Raw genomic sequence first — 20,760 nt, 5'->3', positions numbered from 1 at the left:
AAGCGGCACAGGTCCTAATCCAGGCACTTGTCATCTCCCGTCTGGATTACTGCAACTCGCTGTTGGCTGGGCTCCCTGCCTGTGCCATTAAACCCCTACAACTTATCCAGAACGCTGCAGCCCGTCTGGTGTTCAACCTTCCCAAGTTCTCTCATGTCACCCCGCTCCTCCGCACACTCCACTGGCTTCCAGTTGAGGCTCGCATCTACTACAAATCCATGGTGCTTGCCTACGGAGCTGTGAGGGGAACGGCACCTCCTTACAGTATGGTCCTCTGTAGCTCAGCTGGTAGAGCACGGCGCTTGTAACGCCAAGGTAGTGGGTTCGATCCCCGGGACCACCCATACACAAAAATGTATGCACGCATGACTGTAAGTCGCTTTGGATAAAAGCGTCTGCTAAATGGCATATTATTATTATTATTATTCAGGCTCTGATCCTACACCCAAACGAGGGCACTACGTTCATCCACCTCTGGCCTGCTAGCTCCCCTACTTCTATGGAAGCACAGTTCCCGCTCAGCCCAGTCAAAGCTATTCGCTGCTCTGGCACCCCAATGGTGGAACAAGCTCCCCCACGACGCCAGGACAGCGGAGTCACTGACCACCTTCCGGAGACACTTGAAACCCTACCTCTTTAAGGAATACCTGGAATAGTATAAAGTAATCCTTCTTCCCCCACCCCCCATAAAAATTATCATAAGTTGAATGCACCAATTTGTAAGTCGCTCTGGATAAGAGCGTCTGCTAAATGATGTAAATGTAAATGTAAATGTAAATGTTGCTATTGGCTATGGTACCAGCGGAGAGCCACAGTCTCTGCCCTTGGCGTGAGTTGGACTGAACCAGTGAGAGTAGCAGGAGTGGAACACTGGTGGTGGGTGGACAAGCAGAGGACATGCATATCACTTCACATAAAGCCCAGTTTACTTCCACATGCACCGTACCCTATCTTACACACACACAAACACACATGCACACGGACACTGCCCTGTCATGGCTCTCCATTAACTCACACATTTCCCTGGCATGGTAGACAGGTCAAAAGGACTCTACTTTAACTCAAACAGTCCACAGGATCCCTGCACAGCCTTATAGAGGATCTAGACAATTTATCTAACGTCTATGGATTACAACCAAACTATGATTAGTGTACCATATTACATATTGGATCGCTAAAAAATACAACTTTTACATTACTGTGTTGTTGACCAATAAAATGGTCTGATGGTGAAGTGTATTCATATCCCGAAAGAAAGAAATGATCTCACTACAAAATTGTTTTATAGAAAGTTAGCAAAAATAGATCAATTGGAATTAAAGTCTAAGTATTGTCCATTAGTTTACTCTAAATGGTGAAGAAGGAAAATATATATTTTTAATTAAATATGGGGTATTGGAAATGATGCAAACAATTACATTGATAGAACCCACAATCTGCAATATTAAAGCTGCAATATTAAATCTGCAATATTAAAGCTGCAATATTAAATCTGCAATATTAAAGCTATTAGGCCTTGGCAGGACCAGAGCACTGAACAGGACTTGTGTTAAAGAGCCACTCTGACTCCATGCCAGGCCCTGCTTAAAGGCATCCCACCTAGCCGGCAGGAACACACACACATACACACACACTCACGCACACACACACAAACAGGCACACACACGCACACGCCAGTTGCCCGCTGTTCTCCATCTGTTTTCTTTGTTAATTTGGACTAACTTTTCTCCTGTTTGAAACAGCAGGTGGGCTGGGCAGGCTGGCAGAAGGCATTCCCCTTACAATAAACAACCAAGACACTTTCTCTTTCTCCTCTGGTCTTTAAGGGACACGCGTCCCCTCTCCAGGCTGTGGAGAGGAGGAGGAGGAGGATAAGGAGGAGAGGAGGAGAGGAAAGGCAGCCCCCATGGCTTAGCCTTATACAAAGTTTCTCCTCCATGGAGGACGCCTTGCTTGGTTTCAGGAAGTGAATGTCACCATCATCAGATACGTTCCACTGAATTCTCTCATTAACTCATCATTCATATGCTCTTCTGCCACACACACACACACACACACACACACACACACACACACACACACACACACACACACACACACACACACACACACACACACACACACACACACACACACACACACACACACACACACACACACACACACACACACACACACACACACACACACACTCCTCTGTGCCCAAATGAGCTTCTCATGCAACGGAAGGCCTATCCCATGTAATTAGAATAGTAATGTGCATTTGTGTGTATCTAGGGTGTGTGTGTGTCTGTGCATGTGTTGTGTAATCTAATTAAATATTCACCTGAACGAAATTATGACAAACTTCTGTAATTTCTGCTAAAATGAATGGTGGAAAGGCTTGTAAGAATAAATGATAAATGTGTGTTTACTAACAACAGAAAACAGACCAGACGCAGAGCACTTCCTGAAGTTGAAACTGTCCAGAGACAACAGCAACCAAAGTGTTATTCTCTTCCCATGTAGCAGCCGTTAGTCTTTAGTTAATTGCTTATAATTGCACAGATAGCACACGGCCACACACTCACACTCACACGGATTAGGCTCCAGAGCAACCTGTGGTGTTGTAGACATACAGATAGAAAACATTAAATCACACACCGATGGAAAGGGCCCAAAATAATAGCTGTCGCTACTGACATGTCTCGGAGGTAGAAGAGAGAGAGAGAGAGAGAGAGAGAGAGAGAGAGATGGGGAGGGGAGGGGGGAGAGAGAACAAAGCGGTATGAATAAATAAAGTGTGTAAGAAAGGATCACTCTGAACTTTAAAGGTACGAGAGGCAAATTGTTGAAAAACATCCCCCGTTTGTAGGCCCTGTAGCAGCCCCCCCCCTTCCACCACACACAGGGATATGAGCCTGTAGTTGGAGGGTTTTACTGGCTTTGATGTATTCTATGCTAGCCATGTTCTAGCTGTCCTCCTACTGTAATACTGTCTCCCCTAATATAGCTTCCTTGCTCTAGCTTCTATTAGATAAAACACTAAATCCTGAAGCTTCCTTACCTCTTCCTCTAACTCCACCCCCACCCACCCACACACACACACAGTGTTTCCTGGCAACAGTTTATAATCCTGTTAAAACAAATGTGACTCTAACTACAAATGTGACTAACTAAAACACTAAATCATGAATGATTTCATCTGAGAAGGACATTGGTTATTTCAACTTAATGACTGCCTCAGGATCAGAGACTGAAGGACGCAACGACCGCTGCCATCAGTGAAGACATATAATTCCACGCCACCAGTGGCATATCAACTAGAATCATGTGTGCCATCCAATCCCTACAAGATTTCATTTTTACTACATAATAAAACATGTACGAAATTCCAATTTGCTATCCCTTGAAGCTCTTTCACTGCTTTCACATTTCAGCTCCCACCAAACCGTGTACCTACTGTAGCCTTATTGAAAAACATAGAATAAAGCTTGGGCAGATGTAGAACTAACCAGCTGTATTCTAATGGCCACCTTCCAATCACAACTCCTCAAAGGCAGTAGAGGAGAGGAAGAGAAGAGGAAGTGGAGGACAGGAGGAAGAGGACAGGATGGGATGGAAAGGCACTGATATACAGTACCAGTCAAAAGTTTGGACACACCTACTAATTTAAGAGTTTTTCATTATTTTTACTATTTTCTACATTGTAGAATAATAGTGAAGACATCAAAACTATGAAATGACACATATGGAATCATGTAGTAACCAAAAACGTGTTAAACAAATAAATATATTTTAGATTTTAGATTCTTCAAAGTAGCCACCCTTTGCCTTGATGACAGCTTTGCACACTCGTGGCATTCTTTCAACCAGCTTCATGAGAATGCTTTTCCAACAGTCTTGAAGGAGTTCCCACATATGCTGAGCACTTGTTGGCTGCTTTTCCTTCACACTGTGGTCCAACTCATCCCAAACCATCTCAATTGGGTTGGGGTTGGGTGATTGTGGAGACCAGGTCATCTGATGCAGCACTCCATCGCTCTCCTTCTTGGTCAAATAGCCCTTACACAGCCTGGAGGTGTGTTGGGTCATTGTCCTGTTGAAAAACAAATGATAGTCCCACTAAGCCCAAACCAGATGGGATGGCGTATCGCTGCAGAATGCTGTGGTAGCCGTGCTGGTTAAGTGTGCCTTGAATTCTAAATAAATCACAGACAGTGTCACCAGCAAAGCACCCCCACACCATAACACCTCCTCGTCCATGCTTCACGATGGAAACCACACATGCAGAGATCATCCGTTCAACTACTATACGTCTCAAAAATACCAAAAATCTCAAATTTGGACTCATCAGACCAAATGACAGATTTCCACCAGTCTAATGTCCATTGCTCGTGTTTCTTGGCCCAAGCAAGTCTCTTCTTATTATTGGTTTCCTTTAGTAGTGGTTTCTTTGCAGCAATTCGACCATGAAGGCCTGATTCACAGTCTCCTCTGAACAGTTGATTTTGATATGTGTCTGTTACTTGAACTCTGTGTAGCATTTATTTGGGCTGCAATTTCTGAAGCTGGTAACTCTAATGAACGTATCCCCTGCAGCAGAGGTAACTCTGGGTCTTACTTTCCTGTGCCAGTCCTCATGAGAGCCAGTTTCATCATAGCGCTTGTTGGTTTTTGCGACTGCACTTGAAGAAACTTTCAAAGTTCTTGACATTTTCCAGATTGACTGACCTTCATGTCTTAAAGTAATGATGGACTGTCGTTTCTCTTTGCTTATTTGAGCTGTTCTTGCCATAATATGGACTTGGTCTTTTACCAAATAGGGCTATCTTCTGTATGCATTACAGGTGACTACCTCATGAACCTGGTTGAGAGAATACCAAGAGTGTGCAAAGCTGTCATCAAGGCAAATGGTGGCTATTTTGAAGAATCTCAAATATAAAATGTATTTTGAATTGTTTAACACTTCTTTGGTTACTACATGATTTCATTTGTATTATTTCATAGTTTTGATGTCTTCACTATTATTCTAGAGTGTAGAAAATAGTAAAAATAAAGAAAAACCTTTGAATGAGTAGGTGTGTCAAAGCTTTTGACTGGTACTGTATACAGTGGGGGAAAAAAGTATTTAGTCAGCCACCAATTGTGCAAGTTCTCCCACTTAAAAAGATGAGAGAGGCCTGTAATTTTCATCATAGGTACACGTCAACTATGACAGACAAATTGAGAAATATTTTTCCAGAAAATCACATTGTAGGATTTTTAATGAATTTATTTGCAAATTATGGTGGAAAATAAGTATTTGGTCACCTACAAACAAGCAAGATTTCTGGCTCTCACAGACCTGTAACTTCTTCTTTAAGAGGCTCCTCTGTCCTCCACTCGTTACCTGTATTAATGGCACCTGTTTGAACTTGTTATCAGTATAAAAGACACCTGTCCACAACCTCAAACAGTCACACTCCAAACTCCGCTATGGCCAAGACCAAAGAGCTGTCAAAGGACACCAGAAACAAAATTGTAGACCTGCACCAGGCTGGGAAGACTGAATCTGCAATAGGTAAGCAGCTTGGTTTGAAGAAATCAACTGTGGGAGCAATTATTAGGAAATGGAAGACATACAAGACCACTGATAATCTCCCTCGATCTGGGGCTCCACGCAAGATCTCACCCATAACCACACGGGGGGACCTAGTGAATGACCTGCAGAGAGCTGGGACCAAAGTAACAAAGCCTACCATCAGTAACACACTACGCCGCCAGGGACTCAAATCCTGCAGTGCCAGACGTGTCCCCCTGCTTAAGCCAGTACATGTCCAGGCCCGTCTGAAGTTTGCTAGAGTGCATTTGGATGATCCAGAAGAGGATTGGGAGAATGTCATATGGTCAGATGAAACCAAAATAGAACTTTTTGGTAAAAACTCAACTCGTCGTGTTTGGAGGACAAAGAATGCTGAGTTGCATCCAAAGAACACCATACCTACTGTGAAGCATGGGGGTGGAAACATCATGCTTTGGGGCTGTTTTTCTGCAAAGGGACCAGGACGACTGATCCGTGTAAAGGAAAGAATGAATGGGGCCATGTATCGTGAGATTTTGAGTGAAAACCTCCTTCCATCAGCAAGGGCATTGAAGATGAAACGTGGCTGGGTCTTTCAGCATGACAATGATCCCAAACACACCGCCCGGGCAACGAAGGAGTGGCTTCGTAAGAAGCATTTCAAGGTCCTGGAGTGGCCTAGCCAGTCTCCAGATCTCAACCCCATAGAAAATCTTTGGAGGGAGTTGAAAGTCCCTGTTGCCCAGCGACAGCCCCAAAACATCACTGCTCTAGAGGAGATCTGCATGGAGGAATGGGCCAAAATACCAGCAACAGTGTGTGAAAACCTTGTGAAGACTTACAGAAAATGTTTGACTTGTGTCATTGCCAACAAAGGGTATATAACAAAGTATTGAGAAACTTTTGTTATTGACCAAATACTTATTTTCCACCATAATTTGCAAATAAATTCATAAAAAATCCTACAATGTGATTTTCTGGATTTTTTTTCCTCATTTTGTCTGTCATAGTTGACGTGTACCTATGATGAAAATTACAGGCCTCTCTCATCTTTTTAAGTGGGAGAACTTGCACAATTGGTGGCTGACTAAATACTTTTTTCCCCCCACTGTATATATAGTATATATATATATATAGCAAATTCCTTTTGAAAGACCCATAAAGGCCTATCATTTATCATGATATGCCAGAGCTATAGAGCTATAGGCTAGATCTCCATATGTATGTTGTGATTTATGGTGTGCGACTTGTGACCTTTTCAAGTCGATGCAAAGTAAATGCCCTGTCTACTGTCTAAATGCCCTGTCTAAGGCAATTTGGACATCACCTCTCAAATATATCTACTGCATACATTAATCTTCATAGACTAGGTCTCCTCTCCTCCCCTCTTTCAGTCTCCTGTGTCCTCTCTATCTCCTCTCTTTCCCTCTTTCCCCATCCACTCCACTCTGTCATGGTGTTGGTATAATATAAGGGTGGTAAGATAGAGGGTGGTGGTAGTATGATGCAGAGTGTAATTTCTCTCTCTGACCGTACGTCGCACCGTACAAAGTTCCGAGGCGGAGAGTATGCTGAGATTGGCACTGCAAGGCAGAGGCTGTTGTGTGAAATTGTTTCATTAGTGCTCCACAATTGCTCCCATCCCTATATCCTTCCCTACCCAGCAGCCCACCACACACACACACACACACACACACATACGCACACTCACTCACTCACACAACCACCACTACCGTTCCCAAGTGTGAAGTAGAGAGGAACTCCAATGGAGGAAGAGAGGAAAAGAGAGAAAGGGAGGGTATTAGGGTTGGGCGGTATCCAGATTTCCATGCTGTCATACCGTTTCTGTACCATACCGAATGTGCACAAAAGGGGCACTATTAAAAAAAAGATTTTGATCCAGGAGGGGATTGAATGTTTCTGCTGTAAGCAATAAGCTTGATTTTGACATCTAGCCACATAAGCTAGCATGTTAGCAAACCAAATACATAGCCCTGAGCTGGATATAATTTATTTGACACATTTTAGATTTCGTATAGTTATAAGCATTTTTTAAACGGTATTGAAAATCATACCGTTGGTATTTCAAAATACCCCAGTATACGGTATAAACAGTATATCGCCCAAGCCTAGAGGGTATGTATTGTCTGTCTGTTGGAAAAAGGAGGGAAAACGCCAGATCGATACCTTACAGGGATATGAACATTTAATGAAGACTTCTGGAGGAGGCACTTTTGCTCCTTTCAGAGAAGCCGACTTGCTGTAAGAGGTTATGTTAATGCTTTCTGTTGTTGTAGGAACAATAATTCCTTTAGGGCTGGACCCTTGCTTCAAATATAATTTTTTTCTAAGGGATGGAGAAGGGACATGTATTTGAATTTGATGCAAAAAGATGTCATATGGTTAACCACCAGACATCCGTCTTGTTCTTTTCTAGATATTTCCAGACGGTGTAGATTGATTATGAGAAAAGTCTATCATGTGATAACAATCATGTCATAACATCCACAAGGCTTCCATGACAATCTCCATCACATCTCCGAAGGGTGAGAATAAACATTCAGAACAGCTCAGAGCAAAACACACACGCCCACGAGTGCACGCACGCACACACACACGCACACACACACACACACACACACAGCTCCAAGCATGTCTCAGTCAGTCATGTGAACAAGGACCAGAACACATATTACAACCCAATTATAATTTATATTCTGTTTATTCTTGTTGTGTGCCATTTTGTTGTTCAGTGAAATCCCTGAATTTCTCATTAGGGCCTGTGGCCTATGCAGTGTTTGGATCCCACCACGGGTGTCCTCTGCAGTGCCTGCTGCATACAGAAAACATACACACACACACACACACACACACGGTCTGCTGACTACTGAAGCAGGGACATAGAAAAACGTCATTCTTTATATGCTTTTTTTTCTTGTAAAAAATGTAACTAGGGTGGAAAGACGCATGGAATAACAAGTAACCAGATGCAGGGAGCCATGCAGAGACACACACACGCACGCACTTCATAGAAATCATTTGTTTTTTTTATTTTTTATTTCACCTTTATTTAACCAGGTAAGCCAGTTGAGAACAAGTTCTCATTTACAACTGCGACCTGGCCAAGATAAAGCAAAGCAGTGCGATAAAAAACAACAACACAGAGTTACATATGTGGCAAACAAAACATAAAGTCAAAAATACAACAGAAACTATATATACAGTGTGTGCAAATGTAGCAAGTTATGGTGGTAAGGCAATAAATAGGCCATAGTGCAAAATAGTTACAATTTCGTATTAACACTGGAATGATAGATGTGCAAAAGATGATGTGCAAATAGAGACACTGCGGTGCAAATTAGCAAAATAAATAACAATATGGGGATGAGGTAGTTGGGTGGGCTAATTTCAGAATGGCTGTGTACAGGTGCAGTGATCGGTAAGCTGCTCTGACAACTGATGCTTAAAGTTAGTGAGGGAGATAAGAGTCTCCAGCTTCAGAGATTTTTGCAGTTCGTTCCAGTCATTGGCAGCAGAGAACTGGAAGGAATGGCGGCCAAAGGAAGTGTTGGCTTTGGGGATGACCAGTGAGATATACCTGCTGGAACGCATACTACGGGTGGGTGTTACTATGGTGACCAGTGAGCTAAGATAAGGCAGGGATTTGCCTAGCAGTGATTTATGGATGACCTGGAGCCAGTGGGTTTGGCGACGAATATGTAGTGAGGGCCAGCCAACAAGAGCGTACAGGTCACAATGGTGAGTAGTATATGGGGCTTTGGTGTCAAAATGGATGGCACTGTGATAGACTACATCCAATTTTCTGAGTAGAGTGTTGGAGGCTATTTTGTAAATGACATCACCGAAGTCCAGGATCGGTAGGATAGTCAGTTTTACGAGGGCATGTTTGGAAGCATGAGTGAAGGAGGCTTTGTTGTGAAATAGGAAGCCGATTCTAGATCTAATTTTTGATTGGAGATGCCTAATGTGAGTCTGGAAGGAGAGTTTACAATCTAACCAGACAACTAGGTATTTGTAATTGTCCACATACTCTAGGTCAGACCCGCCGAGAGTAGTGATTCTAGTCGGGTGGGCGGGTGCAAGCAGCGTTCGGTTGAAGAGCATGCATTTAGTTTTACTAAATAATAGGCTATATCCATTTGATGGAACTCCATAGAGACCGTTGTACCCCTCAGCGTGGCCCTGTGAAAGTCACACAGCCTTTCTTTAGGCTTTAATTACAGTTCACACCTCCTCCCTCTCAGCCTCTCTTTCTCTACTTCCTCCTCCTCCTCATCCCCCTTTCATATGGCATAAAGAGAGATGATGGCTTTGATTCATACGGCCTGTGGAACACTATCCTTTCCATCCGGTGCCATCATATAATTCGCTCCCTCCATCTAAGCTGCTCCCTCTCTCATTTATTTTTTCTGATCCCACTCTCTCTCTTTTTCTGATCCATCCCACTCTCTCTCTTTCAGAGCAGGCCAAAGAGGATGCGTAGGCATCGGAGAAACGTCAAACCCTTTAGTGCCATGTGATCACTCAAAAACACAACCCTTATCAATCAGATTTACTAAAGACACAGATCTGTAGGCGCCATTACAGTTTCTCAATCACGTACAAACAATTTTTGGATCTGTGTTGAAACGTATCTATAGCAGATCAGCAATGATCAAATGCTCAAATACATTTACAGAAATTCTGAACATTTTCTTGCCTTAGTACCTGACTTGCATATCTTAGACCACTTTTAAAAAAAACTTTAAATACACCCTGTTGTGTTTTTTTCACAGGATATAACCCATTGTTTTCATCAGAAGAGAAATGTGTGCAATTTTGTTGACTGTTTCTGGCAATCAGTAAATACTACTGCAGAAAATTCTAAATCACTCCATCAGTGTCATACCATGTACAATATATGGAAATATCTAGGCAATGGTGTCACGATCGTTCATTAACGAGAAGGACCAAGGCGCAGCGTGATATGCATTCATATTTATTTCCGTACTGAACACACGACAAAAGAACAAACGAAACATGAAGTCCAAGGTAGACAAATAACATACCTTTACGGAACAAGATCCCACACAGACTGGTGCCAAAAGGCTGCCTAAGTATGGGCCCCAATCAGAGACAACGAGCTACAGCTGCCTCTGATTGGGAACCACCCTGGCCAACATAGATCTAAACGATCTAGAAACTAAACATAGAAATAAACACAACACGAAATATACACACCCTGACTCAACAAATAACCGTCCCCTGAGTCAGGGCGTGACAAATGGGGACTTTTTTTGTTACAATATTGCGGACATGCAGAGTTACAGACAATGAAGTTTGGTTACTTCTAAGTAACTTTGGGTTTCTCCTAAGTCATCATCTTCGACATTGTGACCTTCCATTATAGAGCTTTGCTCTGGTGCGGATTGAGGCTTATAGATTCATATCAGTTGTGTTCCTCCATTGTATTCACCATTCCTCATTTCTATTGTGGATTGTGTTTCTGTGCATCAATGGAAAGTCTACAAGACAATGAGCAAACGAACCTTTATATGGAATACACGGAACTGGATTGTGATGATACCAATGAATGAATTCTGCACACGTGCAAATGTTTTTAAATTTTTCATTTTTCATTTCAGGTATAATATTGTATTTGATGTGTAGGAAATTGTATGGTGAAATATGTTGGTCCCATGTTTCATGAGCTGAAATAAAAGATAACAGACATTTTCCATATGCACAAAAAGCTTATTTATTTCTAATTTTGTGCACAAATTTGTTTACATCCCTGTTAGTGAGCATTTCTCCTTTGCCAAGATAATCCATCCACCTCACAGGTGTGGCATATCAAGAAACGGATTAAACAGCATGATCATTACACAGGTGCACATTGTGTTGGGGACAATAAAAGGCCACTAAAATGTGCACTTTTGTCACACTACACAATGCCACAGATGTGTCTAGTTGTGAGGGAGTGCGCAATTGGCATGCAGACTGCAGGAATGTCCACCAGAGCTGTTGCCAGATAACTTAATGTTAATTTCTCTACCATAAGCCAACTCCAATGTCGTTTCAGAGAATTTGTCAATAGTTTAGTCAGTAACAATAAACATCAAGGTTTACCACATCAAGTCCTAACCCATTTGTCTGGCCGTCTGAAGACTTCTGGAAGTGCGGCACTTGGTGAAAAATGGTAGAAATTAAAAGGCCTATCCAGGAGAGAAGTACAGGTGATTAATTTAATGTAGCATTATTGCATATCCAAACACTTGACATGATTGTGCTAAATTCCTTCAAATGTACCTTTTAGCACCGGTTAATACTGCCACTTTGGGAAATTATAATAATGTCAATTGGTGTGAAATGGAGTGATTTTAGGTACTTTTGTTTAGCAGAAAGCCTCCTCTCCTCGTCCCAAGGGAAGCATGAATTGCGTCCTGGAAAAAAACAGGGGGAAAAACATTTCTGTGCTTCAAGCTCAAATTAGGTTTTGTTATCGTCATCACACATTTCCACTATTTTAACAAGTATGGAAATGTGTTTACTTTCCATCTGTGCCTCTCTCTCTCTTGAATACACACAAACACACTTATACATAAGTGTCATGTCTACACTCGCTCCCCGACTCTGGCGCTCTATGTCGCCGGTTTACTAACCACCGGTCCTGGCAACCCTATCATTAGGCACACCTGGCAACCATTATTAGGCACACCTGCGCCCCATCATTAGGCACACCTGGACTTCATCACTACCCTGATTACTTCCCCTATATCTAGCACTCTGTAGCTTTACTCACCAGGCAGTATTGGTTCTGTTTTCCTGTCAGATTCATGTCTTGTTTTGTATTGTGCCATGTTCGTTTATATTAAACTCACCACCTGCTTCCTGACTCCCTGCGTCTCCATTACAATAAGTATAATGTATAAATAAATATAATTACATAAGTGAATAGTCATTCGTATACACCCGAGAATCTGTATTACAATTTCTGTTCTACTTTGCATTCAATAAGCACCAAATGTTCTCTGTTTGTCCCTGACAATGTAAACAAAACAAAGTGCAAACCATGACATTTCACAGAGACAGCGTGTCCAATCTAAAACATGATGGACTTTGACAACAGCAGCCTCACAGGCCAACTTTGACAAAACATGAGACCCAAAGGTCACACAGTCAAAGGTCACCAAGTCAAAGGTCAAAAAGACCCCTGAGGTCAAACAGTCCAAAGGCCAGTGTCAGGCTTCAGAACATGTGGAATATTAATAATAAATGCATGTATGTGATCCCTATAGGAATTGAACCCATGACCTTGGCATTACTAGTGCAAAGCTCTTACCAACTGAGCCACACAGGATCATACTCATGTGCATATTCTCCATATTCATCACATCACCAGAGTGTGAAGGAGGACTGGATGGAGAATCCATAAAGAGAAATGTGTTGCTGTAAAACAGTAGACCTACAGACTCCTCCCCTACCATGTAGTGAGGGTCTAGCTCAAACTTACCAGTGTCTTCTCCACTATGGTGATTACAACCATTCACCATGCTACTGTGGATACACTGTAGAGACGTCAGCCAAACAAATACAGTAAGCACGGTCGCAACATCCCATCCTCGTGGGAAACCAAACCAACAACAAGCCGGGAGGCAGAGAGGCGGAGCGATGTTTTCAGAGGACCTCGTGGTGAGGAAATGTAATTAGCTTTGCTGGACCTACACACGCACACACACTGCCATAACCACAATGCCACCGCAGGCTCTGACACCTACTCTAGAGAGCTGCCTCTCTGACACCTACTCTAGAGAGCTACCTCTCTGACACCTACTCTAGAGAGCTGCCTCTCTGACACATACTCTAGAGAGCTGCCTCTCTGACACCTACTCTAGAGAGCTGCCTCTCTGACACCTACTCTAGAGAGCTGCCTCTCTGACACCTACTCTAGTGAGCTGCCTCTCTGAGACCTCTAGAGAGCTGCCTCTCTGAGACCTACTCTACAGAGCTGCCTCTCTGAGACCTACTCTAGATAGCTGCCTCTCTGACACATACTCTAGAGAGCTGCCTCTCTGAGACCTACTCTACAGAGCTGCCTCTCTTTTTTTTTCTTCTTTTTTTTCACCTTTATTTAACCAGGTAAGCCAGTTGGGAACAAGTTCTCATTTACAACTGCGACCTGGCCAAGATAAAGCAAAGCAGTGCGATAAAAACAACAACACAGAGTTACATATGGGGTAAAACAAAACATAAAGTAAAAAATACAACAGAAAATATATATACAGTGTGTGCAAATGTAGCAAGTTATGGAGGTAAGGCAATAAATAGGCTATAGTGCAAAATAATTACAATTAGTATTAACACTGGAATTATAGATGATGTGCAAATAGAGATACTGGGGTACAAATGAGCAAAATAAATAACAATATAGGGATGAGGTAGTTGGGCGGGCTAATTTCAGATGGGCTGTGTACAGGTGCAGTGATCGGTAAGGTGCTCTGACAACTGATGCTTAAAGTTAGTGAGGGAGATAAGTGTCTCCAGCTTCAGAGATTTTTGCAAGTTGTTCCAGTCATTGGCAGCAGAGAACTGGAAGGAATGGCGGCCAAAGGAGGTGTTGGCTTTGGGGATGACCAGTGAGATATACCTGCTGGAGCGCATACTACGGGTGGGTGTTGCTATGGTGACCAATGAGCTAAGATAAGGCGGGGATTTGCCTAACAGTGATTTATAGATGGCCTGGAGCCAGTGGGTTTGGCGACGAATATGTAGTGAGGACCAGCCAACAAGAGCGTACAGGTCACAGTGGTGGGCAGTATATGGGGCTTTGGAGACAAAACGGATGGCACTGTGATAGACTACATCCAATTTGCTGAGTAGAGTGTTGGAGGCTATTTTGTAAATGACATCGCCGAAGTCAAGGATCGGTAGGATAGTCAGTTTTACGAGGGCATGTTTGGCAGCATGAGTGAAGGAGGCTTTGTTGCGAAATAGGAAACCGATTCTAGATTTAACATTGGATTGGAGATTCTTAATGTGAGTCTGGAAGGAGAGTTTACAGTCTAACCAGACACCTAGGTATTTGTAGTTGTCCACATACTCTAGGTCAGACCCGTCGAGAGTAGTGATTCTAGTCGGGTGGGCGGGTGCAAGCAGCATTCGGTTGAAGAGCATGCATTTAATTTTACTAGTGTTTAAGAGCAGTTGGAGGCTACTGAAGGAGTGTTGTATGGCATTGAAGCTCGTTTGGAGGTTTGTTAACACAGTGTCCAATGAAGGGCCAGATGTATACAAAATGGTGTCGTCTGCATAGAGGTGGATCTGAGAGTCACCAGCAGCAAGAGCGACATCATTGATATACACGGAGAAAAGAGTCGGCTCAAGAATTGAACCCTGTGGCACCCCCATAGAGACTGCCATAGGTCCAGACAACAGGCCCTCCGATTTGACACATTGAACTCTATCTGAGAAGTAGTTGGTGAACCAGGCGAGGCAGTCATTTGAGAAACCAAGGCAATTTAGTCTGCCAATAAGAATGCGGTGGTTGACAGAGTCGAAAGCCTTGGCCAGGTCGATGAAGACGGCTGCACAGTACTGTCTATTATCGATCGCGGTTATAATATCGTTTAGGACCTTGAGCGTGGCTGAAGTGCACCCATGACCAGCTCGGAAACCGGATTGCATAGTGGAGAAGGTACGGTGGGATTCGAAATGGTCGGTGATCTGTTTGTTAACTTGGCTTTCAAAAACTTTCGAAAGGCAGGGCAGGATGGATATGGGTCTGTAACAGTTTGGATCTAGAGTGTCACCCCCTTTGAAGAGGGGGATGACCGCGGCAGCTTTCCAATCTCTGGGGATCTCAGACGTTACGAAAGAGAGGTTGAACAGGCTAGTAATAGGGGTTGCGACAATTTTGGCGGCTAGTTTTAGAAATAAAGGGTCCAGATTGTCTAGCCCAGATGATTTGTAGGGGTCCAGATTTTGCAGCTCTTTCAGAACATCAGCTGTCTGAGCATGGGCAAGTTGCAGCGGAGGGTGCAGAGCTGGTGGCCGGGGTAGTGGTAGCCAGGTGGAAAGCATGGCCAGCCGTAGCAAAATGCTTGTTGAAATTCTCGATTATTGTAGATTTATCGGTGGTGATAGTGTTTCCTAGCCTCAGTGCAGTGGGCAGCTGGGAGGAAGTGCTCTTATTCTCCATGGACTTTACAGTGTCCCAAAACTTTTTGGAGTTAGTGCTACAGGAAGCAAATTTCTGTTTGAAAAAGTTAGCCTTTGCTTTCCTAACTGCTTGTGTATATTGGTTCCTAACTTCCCTGAAAAGTTGCATATCGCAGGGGCTATTTGATGCTAATGCAGTACGCCACAGGATGTTTTTGAGCTGGTCAAGGGCAGTCAAGTCTGAGGAGAACCAGGGGCTATATCTGTTCTTAGTTCTGTATTTTTTGAATGGGGCATGTTTATTTAAGATTGAGAGGAAATTACTTTTAAAGAACAACCAGGCATCCTCTACTGACGGAATGAGATCTATATCCATCCAGGATACCTGGGCCAGGTCAATTAGGAAGGCCTGCTCGCTGAAGTGTTTTAGGGAGCGTTTGACAGTGATGAGGGGTGGTCGTTTGACCGCGGACCCGTTACGGACGCAGGCAATAAGGCAGTGATCGCTGAGATCCTGGTTGAAGACAGCGGAGGTGTATTTAGAGGGTAAGTTAGTCAGGATGATATAATAATAATAATAATAATATGCCACTTAGCAGACGCTTTTATCCAAAGCGACTTACAGTCATGCGTGCATACATTTTTGTGTATGGGTGGTCCCGGGGATCGAACCCACTACCTTGGCGTTACAAGCGCCGTGCTCTACCAGCTGAGCTACAGAGGACCACATATCTATGAGGGTACCCATGTTTACGGATTTAGGGTTGTACCTGGTAGGTTCGTTGATAATTTGTGTGAGATTGAGGGTATCTAGTTTAGATTGTAGGATGGCCGGGGTGTTAAGCATATCCCAATTTAGGTCACCAAGCAGTACGAACTCTGAGGATAGATGGGGGGCAATCAATTCACATATGGTGTCCAGGGCACAGCTGGGGGCTGAGGGGGGTCTGTAGCAAGCGGCAACAGTGAGAGATTTATTTCTGGAAAGGTGGATTTTTAGAAGTAGAATTTCAAACTGTTTGGGCACAGACCTGGATAGTATGATATAGCTCTGCAGGCTATCTCTACAGTATCTCTGAGACCTACTCTACAGAGCTGCCTCTCTGACACCTACTCTACAAAGCTGCCTCATTGACACGTACACAATACACACTACAGACACTGTAACCACCAGCACAATGCCAGCCCTGCCCCTCTGTAGTGTGGTACGGTCATGATACACTCATCATGTCTGGATGCTGGATGTAGTCCACTTAAAGATGCCATAAGCTGATAATGGCATACAATACAAGTCAAAAGTTTGGACACACCTACTCACTCAAGGGTTTTTCTTTATTTTTACTATTTTCTACATTGTAGAATAATAGTGAAGACATCAAAACTATGAAATAACACATATGGAATCATGTAGTAACCAAAAAGGTGTTAAACAAATCAAAATATATATACCCCTGAATGGCGCAGTGGTTTAAGGCACTGCATCGCAGTGCTAACTGTGCCACTAGAGATCCTGGTTCGAATCCAGGCTCTGTCGCAGCCGGCCGCGACCGGGAGACTCATGGGCGGCGCACAATTGGCCCAGCGTCGTCCATGGTAGGGGAGGGAATGGCCGGCAGGGATGTAGCTCAGTTGATAGAGCATGGCGTTTGCAACGCCAGGGTTGTGGGTTTGATTCCCACGGTGGGCCAGTATAAAAAAAATATGTATTCACTAACTGTAAGTCGCTCTGGATAAGAGCGTCTGCTAAATGACTAAAATGTAAATGTACCCAATTGAGATGGTTTGGGATGAGTCGGACGGCAGAGTGAAGGAAAAGCAGCCTATAAGTGCTCACCATATGTGGGAACTCCTTCAAGACTGTTGGAAAATCATTCCAGGTGAAGCTGGTTGAGAGAATGCCAAGAGTGTGCAAAGCTGTCATCAAGGCAAAGGGTGGCTACTTGAAGAATCTCAAATATAAAATATATTTTGATTTGTTTAACACTTCTTTGGTTACTACATGATTCCATATGTGTTATTTCATTGTTTTGATGTCTTCACTATTATTCTACAATGTAAAATGCTTTACAAATAAAGAAAAAACCTTGAATGAGTAGGTGTGTCCAAACTTTTGACTGGTAGTGTATTTATATGCTTTATAATGCTTTTGAATGACACTTCCGGTTTTTGCGGGAAATACTGGGTTACCCGGGAGAAAAGTGATTTTTTCTCGGGATAGAACATTTGTAAAATACCGGTAAAATATTCAACCCTAGTTCAGAGTCACTCTGATACAATGAAGGAGAGTTTATTTTTATGGGACCTTTCACATGTCCTCTTGGGAGTCATCAACTTCTTTGTATCCAAGCGGTATTGTCTTTGAGAGAAAGACAAAAACCCTAGTACACATTAATGGGCATTCGTTGTGTACTGTCTGTATTCCTACTGTAGCAGTATGGTGTAGAATATGAGACATCTCACAGACACACATTAGCTAGCTAGCCTACAACACACAGGTATAGTTACCCCAAGACTAATATCAGTCATCAAGCCAACGTCATTCCTTTACTCTCCGCCATCATCATCAAAACATTTCTCCAGTTTTGCTCATAATGAAAGGCACTGAGGCTAGCTAGGCTAGTTCGCTATCTATTTATAACGTTAGACTACAAAACATTTTTAGGTATAGCAAACAACACAGCTAGCTAGACTTGTAGTGGTTCTAGCAAGCCCATTATGGCTGAATCGATCACCAAATTGTACTGTACTGAACAACACTGCCTCGGTTAAAAGATAGCTTATATTGCTAGCTAGCTAACGACAGCAAAACAAGTCCTGGTCCAGCTGGTCTAGGCTTGCTGGTCTCGCAAAAAATGTTCTTGCCATTTCAACTTCTCTTCAGTGTATTCCTGCTCAAATAAACAGGGCTGTATGTTAAATAACTTTTTGATCGTCCTCCACCTCTTCTTGGAAAGAGGAATCATCAGAAGCAGCCATTGTAGCTAATTATTTAGCAGTCTCGGATCGACAGTGCACGGTCACGGTAACATAGCTCCTGTGAACCTGTAAACTAGTACCGCCCACGTTTTGAAAAGCCTGGCTTCGAGGGTCGGAACAAGGGTGTATGGCTTCCGTCAGTCTTTACAAAGCCAGGGAAAATGAGTCAACCTAGATATCCTGCAATGTCCTGGCAGATAGGAACATCGTTGAGACAAGTCAAATGGCTCTATTGAACAAGGACAACCATATCTACCGATATACCGATCGGCGAAATACAAAGGCCACAATAATTGCTACAAAACATAACTCCATTAATTTTTAGATCAGACAGCAGGCTCAATCAACCAATGACAGCATTGGTTGAACTCTCTGGAAAAACACCACAAATAGTGTCTAGCGGTGAAGTTTCCCTTTAAACTCTTAATAATTTAACAACGGTCAGAGACTCAGAGCAACAGATCTGAGCTCAGAGACTATTGGATCATAGCAGATGAGGTAAAGAGAATGGACCAATGGAGAGGAAGATGATAGTGTGTGTGTCTATCTGTCTGTCTGTATGCGTGCATGTGCATTCCTCCCTCCCTGCCTCCCTTCCTGCATAAACGTATCCATCCAACCATCTCTCTTTATAGTGTTAATCAAGACATGAAACTTTACGACAGGGTAATATTTAGGTACTATCCATTATGACACCTAGGCCTCATTCAGACTGTCCAGATAATATTTTTATGCTCCTGATCTATCACTCCAGACTGGCCGCCCCCCTGTGAGTTTGCTGTGTGTGTGTGTGTGTGTGTGTGTGTGTGTGTGTGTGTGTATGTGTGTGTGTGTGTGTGTGTGTGTGTGTGTGTGCGTGCGTGCGTGCGTGCGTGCGTGCGTGCGTGCGTGCGTGCGTGCGTGTGTGGCTGCCCTGTCTGCATCATATCCTGATGTAGACAGGTTGGTTATACAATTATTGCATCCGTGCTCCTGGAGAGTGTGGCTCTCCTTTTCTTTTTCAAGTGACCTGTCTGCATCGTCATTAAACAATCACACTATAGACTCTGGGTCTGCTGGGTCACAGTGCAGAAGCATCAGCTTGTTCCTCACTTAGCACCATTTACCATCTGGCATCAACACACTGAAGAGATCTATCTATATATTCAAGAGACAGAGACAGACTTCAAATACAAGGAACTAAATATATTAAATGAAGGATAGATGGGTACACACACACGCTCAGAGTCCTACTGTAGTTCTGTGTCTATTTGCAGAGCTGAGCTGTGCCTCGTCAAGGTCAGGTAGTGGGCAAGATGCCAACTCCAGGACTTCAGTGGACACTGGGTGAGCAGGTGGGGATATCAGACACAAACAAACACACTCACACAGTCAGGTAACTGGCATGGTGCCTACTCCAGGGTGAGCAGGTAGCAGGTGGGGGAGATCAGTGTGTCCATACGTCTGCCGTCGGCAGGTTGGGCGGTCGGGTCACGTCAGGAGTCCCCAGCGGAACCCTGTCACCTCCGAGAGGACACACACACACTCGTTAGCACCCTCAGTCACCCTCTGCTGGAAATGAACACACACACACCTGGTAATTAGCATCTTCACCCTCTGTTGGAGATGAGATCAGGTAGTCTCTGACCATGGAGCTGAGAGGGCCCCAGAGAGGACCGTACACCAGAGGGCACTGGACAGATGGTCGAGACCATGCTAGGGTGGGCAGGAACATCATTTTAGCCCTCATCGTCAGCCTCAGCCTAGACAATAACACGCACACACACCCCCATGTGCACGCACGCGCACACGCAGACAGAAGCATGCACGCACACACACACACACACATGCACGCGCACACACACACACAGCCACTCAAAGCCCAGCTGAGTGCTCATGGATGATAATGATCAACAGGCTCTCTGTGTAGAAAAGACAAAGGAAAGAGAACCAACAGTACTGATCTACGGAGAAGAGGAGGGAGAGAGAGGGAGAAAGAGAGAGAGAACGAAGCCCACAGAGGAAGAGGATGGAGGGAGGAAGGGAACGGGATGGGGAGAGAAAGATGCGAAGGGCTGTCAATGTTCTCTTGATCTTAGTTTTCC

At 43.7% G+C, this 20,760-nt stretch overlaps 1 protein-coding gene and 1 long non-coding RNA gene across 4 annotated transcripts in view; both read right to left on the bottom strand.

Annotated features, from left to right (window-relative positions):
* The window catches only part of LOC311122914 (receptor-type tyrosine-protein phosphatase U-like), a gene marked incomplete at its 3' end in the record, with an annotated part of 180,994 nt that overhangs the window by 96,994 nt on the left and 63,240 nt on the right, over positions 1 to 20,760 (bottom strand). The gene's annotated exons all lie outside the window — the stretch shown is intronic.
* Positions 10,521 to 12,565, bottom strand: LOC311114134. 3 transcript variants are annotated; one of them, XR_014611076.1, is made up of 4 exons: positions 12,345 to 12,565; positions 11,931 to 11,985; positions 11,672 to 11,757; positions 10,521 to 11,253 (listed from the first exon to the last, which is right to left on the bottom strand). It is a non-coding gene; the product is annotated as an uncharacterized lncRNA (long non-coding RNA). The 3 variants fall into 3 exon arrangements; XR_014611075.1 differs by having other exon boundaries at positions 10,521 to 11,757; XR_014611074.1 differs by having other exon boundaries at positions 10,521 to 11,985.

Source organism: Coregonus lavaretus (genome assembly GCF_964263955.1).
Source record: "Coregonus lavaretus genome assembly, chromosome: 3".
Lineage (NCBI taxonomy): Eukaryota > Metazoa > Chordata > Actinopteri > Salmoniformes > Salmonidae > Coregonus > Coregonus lavaretus.
The sequence above is the reverse complement of the archived record's forward strand: the minus strand, read 5'-3'. Positions and strand labels throughout refer to the sequence as shown.